This window comes from Python bivittatus, unplaced genomic scaffold (genome assembly GCF_059951505.1).
Source record: "Python bivittatus isolate LINGU-HERP-01145 unplaced genomic scaffold, Pbiv_v1 ctg000980_np1212, whole genome shotgun sequence".
NCBI classification, from domain to species: domain Eukaryota; kingdom Metazoa; phylum Chordata; class Lepidosauria; order Squamata; family Pythonidae; genus Python; species Python bivittatus.
This window is the reverse complement of record NW_028277125.1, coordinates 44339874-44347070: the sequence shown is the minus strand read 5'-3', so window position 1 is coordinate 44347070 and position 7197 is coordinate 44339874.

The following is a 7197-nucleotide window of genomic DNA, read 5'->3' as shown; positions in this document are numbered from 1 at the left end:
TTGCCCCTGGGCCATATTCCATCCACTAGAACTCAAACCAGGGTTCAATATGTAGTGCACTGACTTCCATTAATGAGTTTGTACTATCCTATGAATTCCATCCTAAAATCTCCAGAACAGATTTGAAGATGTTAAAGAGAATGTGTGTTCTACAGGAAGTAATACTTAGGTCAGCATGAGGATTTGCTGAGGGGGGAGGGGGAGATAAAAGCAAAGGGCAGAATGGCAACCCACAACCTGGTATTTACTCATAACCTTCTCTTTTGCCTTAGCCATTTGTAAAAACTCAGATACGATAATGACTGTTCTACTTGGATACTTATAGTAGGTTGTGAGAGATACTGTTTGTATGGGAGATATTCTACTGTGATTCATGAAGGCAAACAGCAGTGTTGCCATTTGCCACTTGATGGCACTAGGCATAAATCAAAGAACACAACCATCACTGAAGCCAGAACAAAGAGGCTTATCATATTTACTACTACTATCATGGAAAGACAATATTCTCAGCAGATGAATGTCTACTTATCCCTTTTTTGCCTATATATATGGAATTGCCCACTACCTTGTTTTGAAGTGACTATGCTTACAAGGCTTAGAAAATTGATTTTATAGTAAGAATAGAATCCAGGTTCATATTACAGGATATATTTTATGCCATAGTATTTTATTAGCTGCATTATCCCACTATGGGAATTACAGAACTGAAGAAGACACCTAGCTTAACTTCAAGGTTTTGGTGGAGGCTAAAACAGCAGTCCAGTCCAGCTATCCCAAACATAGACTTCAAGTTACGCAACTAATTCTTTAATGGCTCCACATTCAGGAAGCAATGTTTATAGAGGTACTATATAATTGGTTGAAATAGGTGGTGATAAGCCAATTGTTGAATCATGGCATGTCACTGAAGAGCAATTGGGATGCTAGATTGCTTTGGAAAAGTTCCTTGTGATAATCACCTTGCTTAGCCAGAAAATATATAAGTGTCTGGAAATTCATGGTGCCATCTAGTGCCTGAATGTAGAAGTAAAAAATCCACCGTACCAAGTCTTCAGCAAATGCGTTCCTGTTCAGTACACCCACTCTAAGTTATTCCATTTCATTATTCTACACATGGTTTTCTGTGTTCTCATTTTTTTGATCAAGAGCCAGGTTTGGGGGCCTGTGAACCTACTCCTCGCTGGGATGTTTCCCCACTCCTTGCCAAAGTTTTCCATGTTCCCCAGTGACATTGTCAGCCTACTCTGATAGTATCAGTGTGTGGCTGCTCCTTTTTCACTACATTTCACTGTGTGCTTGTAGAGCAGAGCTCACTGCACATATGGGTTGATGACAGGATTTTGCTATGATGCATGCTTTTCCTATATAAATAGATTAAATAGAAGAAATAGCAAATAATACATGTGTGAATAGTAGAAAAGAATTGGATACTGTAATGTATTTGAGGCAGTTCTTTTAGCCAGTTCCATCAATGAAATAAACAGCTAATGAAGCTCTTTGCATAACCCATCTCCTTCAATTGCTAGATAACTGGAACTTTTGCACTAGAATTTAATGTGTTAGTGATGGGACCCAAATATGGACAGCATTAGGGTATATGATACAAAGGAATAAAGAGGAACATGGCTGTATCTACTACAATCCACCTGACCAACATTGTTTTCAAATAGTCTATATCAGGGATTCTCAACCAGGGTTCCATGGAACCTTAGGGTTTCATGACAGGTCACTAGGAGTTCCCTGAGAGATCATTATTTATTTAAAAAATTATTTGAAATTCAGGCAACATGCTTTCTCAGTGATGAGCAGAGACTGAACAAAAATCTAGTTATAACTTTCTCAGCTCTCTGGTAGTATGCTGTAGGACTGTGTTTATTTGGTTGAATTCATTCTTAATTTTTGACACAAGATAGGTGAGACCATTGATAACAGGTGAACACTATACTGCAGGAAGGGAGGAATATATTGCCGGAAGGGAGGAATATATTGGAAGGGGAGGGAGAAGTGCATTTTTCAAGAAATTAATGGACTCATCCAACTTAGTCTGTGACGTCAGTGTCCCTCCTGCATCTTTTCCCTGCGGTTTCCCTGTAGTTATTTTATCACATTATTTTAAATAAATTTTGTACATGTCTGTTTAGTCATTCTGAGTGTCCAGTGTGGCAATTTTTGAAGAGGAGCTGTGAGGGAGGAGAATAATAGAACAGACAATACCAATAAGTTTAATGATGATAATCATAGTGAAGAATTTAAATCTTCTCAGGCATTTCCCTGCACTGGTACATCAATGGACTCAAAGAAGTCCATCATTACAGTGAAAGCTACTTATCAATGGGTTTTACATGGTCTGATAATCCAAGTTGTCCTATTCTGTTGTGCCTCATCTGTGGCAAACAACAGTCAGTAAAAAAGCCCAAGAAGCAAGTTATTTAGTAGAAGAACTTATTACACGGCAAAGAAAAATCCATGCTTTGGGTGAGAATGTAATCATGCCAGCATGTAAAATAATAGTGGGAAAAATGCTAAGACCAGATGCAGTACAAGAAATTGAAAAGGTTCCACTGTCAAACAGTACAATAAGTTGGTGTATTGATGACATGTGACATCATGCAGAAGAGGTTTCGTATGATAAACTGAAGAACAGCAGCTTTTCTATCCAAGTTGATGAGTCAACAGATTTCATCAATAAATATCACGTTATGGCATTTGTAAGATTTGTAAATGATGGTGAAATTCAAGAAGACTTTTTTCTGCTACAAAGAACTACATGAAACATGCAAAGGCCAAGATATATTTAAAATTTTGTCTTCATATCTGGAAACAAAAAGTCTGTCTTGGAGGAACTGTGTTGGCATCTGTACTGATGGTGCTCCATCAGTGGTTGGCTCCATGAGAGGCTTAATTTCTCTTGTAAGAAAAGAAAATCCTGATGTTATCACAACACACTGCTTTGTTCACAAAGATGTTGTTCACAAAGATGTGTCAAAAACTCTTGGAGAGGAAATGAAAACGTTCTGGATGATAGTACAAAAATGGTTAACTTTATTGAACGAAGACCAGCTCACTCAAGAATGTTTCAAAAACTGTGTGAAAACCTGGACAAAGAGCACATAAGTCTCCTGTTACAACAGAAATACAGTGCCTCAGCAGAGAGAGAGTTCTCAAAAGGGAGTTTGAGGTGAAGGCAGAATTGCAAGAGTATTTTCGAGAAAATAGTATTCCACATTTTGCTGAGTGCTTTGAAGATGGAGAATGGTTGCAGAAATCAGCATATTTAGTGGACATCTTTCATCTCGTGAACCAGCTGAACAAGTCTCTGCAAGGCCCTGGAGAAAATGTTTTGTCTTCAAGTGACAAGATTCTTGGATTTAAAAGAAAACTGAATGTTTGGAAAAATCATGTTGCAAAAGGAAATATTGATATGTTTCCACTGCTTAAGAGTGAGGAAGGATACCAGAAAGTCTCAAATCTAATTGAAATCCACCTGAAAGTACTGCAGAACAAAACTGATCAGTACTTTCAACACAAATGTATGACTGGGCGAGAGATCCTTTCTCTGCATCTTCTGCTCAGCCTGAGAACTTCACTTTGAAGGAAGAGGAAGAATTTTGTGAGCTGGAGTCTGATTGTACACTCAAGATCAGATTCACTGATCCGTCCACAGACAAGTTCTGGATTTCTGTGAAAGAAGAGTGTCCTGCCATCCATAGGAAGGCATTGAACATTTTGCTGCAGTTTTCAACTTCTTACATTTTTCTTATTTAACAAACATCAAAAGCAAAGACAGAAAATGTCTTGTTTCAGTTGAAGATGAAATCGGTGTGCTTATCTCAAGTTTGGCCCAGAACTCAGTATTTGTGCAGCAAAAAACAAGCACAGGTTTCACATTAAAAAGGTAAGTTTCATTATTTTTAGTTTAAGAACACTGTTAATGCACATATACAGACCCACACACAAAATGAATATAATAAATTTGTAACTGCTGGTCTATATTTGAGCCTGAATGTGCAGGGGTTCCCTGAGGCCTGAAAAATATTTCAAGGGTTCCTCCAGGGTCAAAAGGTTGAGAAAGGCTGGTCTATATTAAGTTGCAACATGGCCCTATAAAGAGAGAGGCTCTTTCTGCTACTTCTAGCCACATCCTTTTCCTAATACTGTGAAATTCTTTTATTTGCACTTTTTTCCATAGCAGCGCAGTTTCATAAAATATCGATTCTTTTTGGCTATATTATTGTGGTAGTTCTATCCTGAGGACTGAGAACCTTCTTCCCTACAGTAATGTTATTTTCTTTTGAACATACAAGAAGCCACAGTGTCCATTCCTAAAATTAAAATTTGCAGTAATAAAATATGCAGTCTTTTTAAGTTGCCTTTCCTCTTGCCTGATGTTTTCTCTACTTCCCAAGCAGTATAGTCAATGGGTGTCTTCGATTATACCAGGCACAGGAGACCAAATTAGCCCATTGAGGATTTCCATGCATAACTTCTCTTCCAGCCCACTTGTCTGCTCTTCCCTAGCAGACTGATAATGGAAGAACAAATTTCTCTCTCCATCCACTAGCTTCTCAATATGTTTGAATCTTGGGTTCTTACCAAGCCTGAGTCTGGAAGCTAAGCAGCAGGACTCCAAATTTCTTTCCCAATTGGCAGGGAAAGCTAAGTTACAACGAATTGAGCAAAAATGAGTGGAGACCTTGGGAGAAAGGAAGGTTTAAATATTTTTAAAATTATAAATTGGACTGAACCTCATTAGTGTGGTTCTATCCACAGAATGAGAGGGAATTAATAGATGTGTGAATGGGATCTAAGTCCATATCTATTTTTGAGTTTTGTCCTACTTTCTTGATCTGCAGCCATAACAATCCTAAGGAAATATGGCTCTATCAAGTTCTTAAAGTTTCTGTAGCCCTCCTTAATGGTCTAGCCCATTTAGCTTTGAATTCTGTTTTGTTGCAATCTACCTTTATATTTGTTTGACTTCTGCAACATTGGCTCATAGCAAGCTATCTTTATACAGAAGACACAGATATGCAAGAAATACCTGTTTAAAAACTAAATATAAACTCTTGCCACAGAATCCAAATTTCTTGGCTACCAACTGTGGCATCTTCACAAGGGACTAGAATTGCTAATGAGTTCATGCAACCTTTTGTTCTCTTTTCAGGATAACAGTTGTGTTTCTTTCTAGTTCTTGGTATGAACTTTGTCACTTCCAAAGGTCCAAGAAATTGCTTAAAAATTCTAGTAAGGTATGAAGGGGAGTGGAAAACAGCAGTTAATGAGTAATATGGCTGTGGGTGGAAAGGTTCAAGTAGACCAGTACAGGACCTGCAAGTGGAGGTAGAAAACAAACTGATTCTTATTTTGAGGTTTATACTGCATTCAGTTCAAAGCCATAGGAGTAGCCTTACTCATAAACTGAGACATGAATAGACTCCTTTCAAGCATACAGTGGTGCTCAAAAGTTTGTGAACCCTTTTAAATTTTCAATATTTACATAAATATGACCTAAAGCATTATCTATGTTCCACACAAGTCCTAAAACTAGTTAGGAGTAAAAAAATACTATACTTGTTCATTTATTTATTGAGGAAAAAGATCCAAACAGTATTTCTGGTCCTAAGTTTCATTTGTGTACAGATTGCTTACAGTCAAAAAGTTTGTTCCTGTTTTTTTCTTCAGTGTTGAAATAACACTAACTGCTAGGATTCAGTCCTTCACTGCCAAAAGGTTATGTTTTGGGCTGGACCCTTTGAGTAACAAAATTTCAGTTACCTTTTTGTATGTATTGAGACATTACAGCTGAACACCTAACTAAGCCTTAAAAATGAGGTTTTAATTTGGAACCAGTAAAGGGTATATTGTACGGGATTATCTTTCACTTGCATGCAGGTATCCATAACACACACAGATGAAGTTAGACTTTGTTCAGTCACTATCAGCTGGAATAATTTGATCTGAAATTTCAGTTTTGTGGTGAGACAGAGGAAGTTATTAGATGTGAATGCTAATCTGTTTGGGCTAGTAGTCACGTTTGGAAGTTTGAGTGAATATGGCAAATGCTACTACAAAATGGCTGGTTTGGTAGTATGATTTGTCACAAGTTCCCCCATTTGGGGGGAGATAGGCGGTTGAAAATTTAATTAATTAATTAATTAATAAACAAACCTGCTGAAACTATATGACAGGTGTCTTGGTAGAGATTCTAAATAAGGTATAGGTGATGTCTGATCATCAATATAACTGGCACTCCTTTGAACCTACAGTCCCCCCCCACCTTTACAATTATGCACATTTCTAGGAAACCAGATCTAATTTCAAGAAGGACAGCCATGTCAGTTTTATGGAATCAACAAGGAGATCTGTGGCACCATAAAGATGAACAAATGTATGATAGAATGCATTACTGTGAACCATGATACTATTGTTTTTATCTAAGTTACCTCAAAAATGAGATACAGTAACTCTTTTATCTTTAACCACCATATTCCTGGATTACCCAGCAGTTCTCTTCACCACCCCATTCGCCATAGCTGTTTTCGCCTCCCACTCTGGGTTGTGCTCAATCTTGTTACCATCTCCAATCCTCCATTCTTATCAGGCAGTAGTGATATAGTGTATTTTAAGAGGGCTTTTTTTTTTTTGTAGCTGGAAACACTTCAAGGTGAAGCAGTGACCTCCTGTCAGCTGCTATCTTTACTTATAAAAATGCCTACGGGTTTATTATAACTCAGATGCATTTCAGAGCTTAAAGTGGAAATTTGGAGAGCATCTTTGATTTGAAATGTCACTGGGTGCCAAAAATACATTTCTTTATAATGTTTTAAAACAATCACAGGCCCTTTGTGGGTACAGGATTTCAACTGGAATAAATGTAATATTTCTGTTAGATATGCTGACATGCACCAATTCAATTTCATTGAACAAGGAGATTCTGTCTAGATTTGAGTCATTGGTAAGTATACTATCTTGGCATGGTTTAAAATTATCTTCCATAGCAATGGGAGAATCAATTTTGGTGCAACCATTTCTGACTGTGTCAGAACTTTTTAAGTTGTTTGAGATATAATTCCTATAGAGAAATAGGTAGAAATTAATTTAATAATTATAAACATCCTGATGGGAACCAAATTCTCATGAAATATGGGCTGCTGAATAATAGACAAATGAATTCCCAGTTTCTTTTTTGTAGCTGAA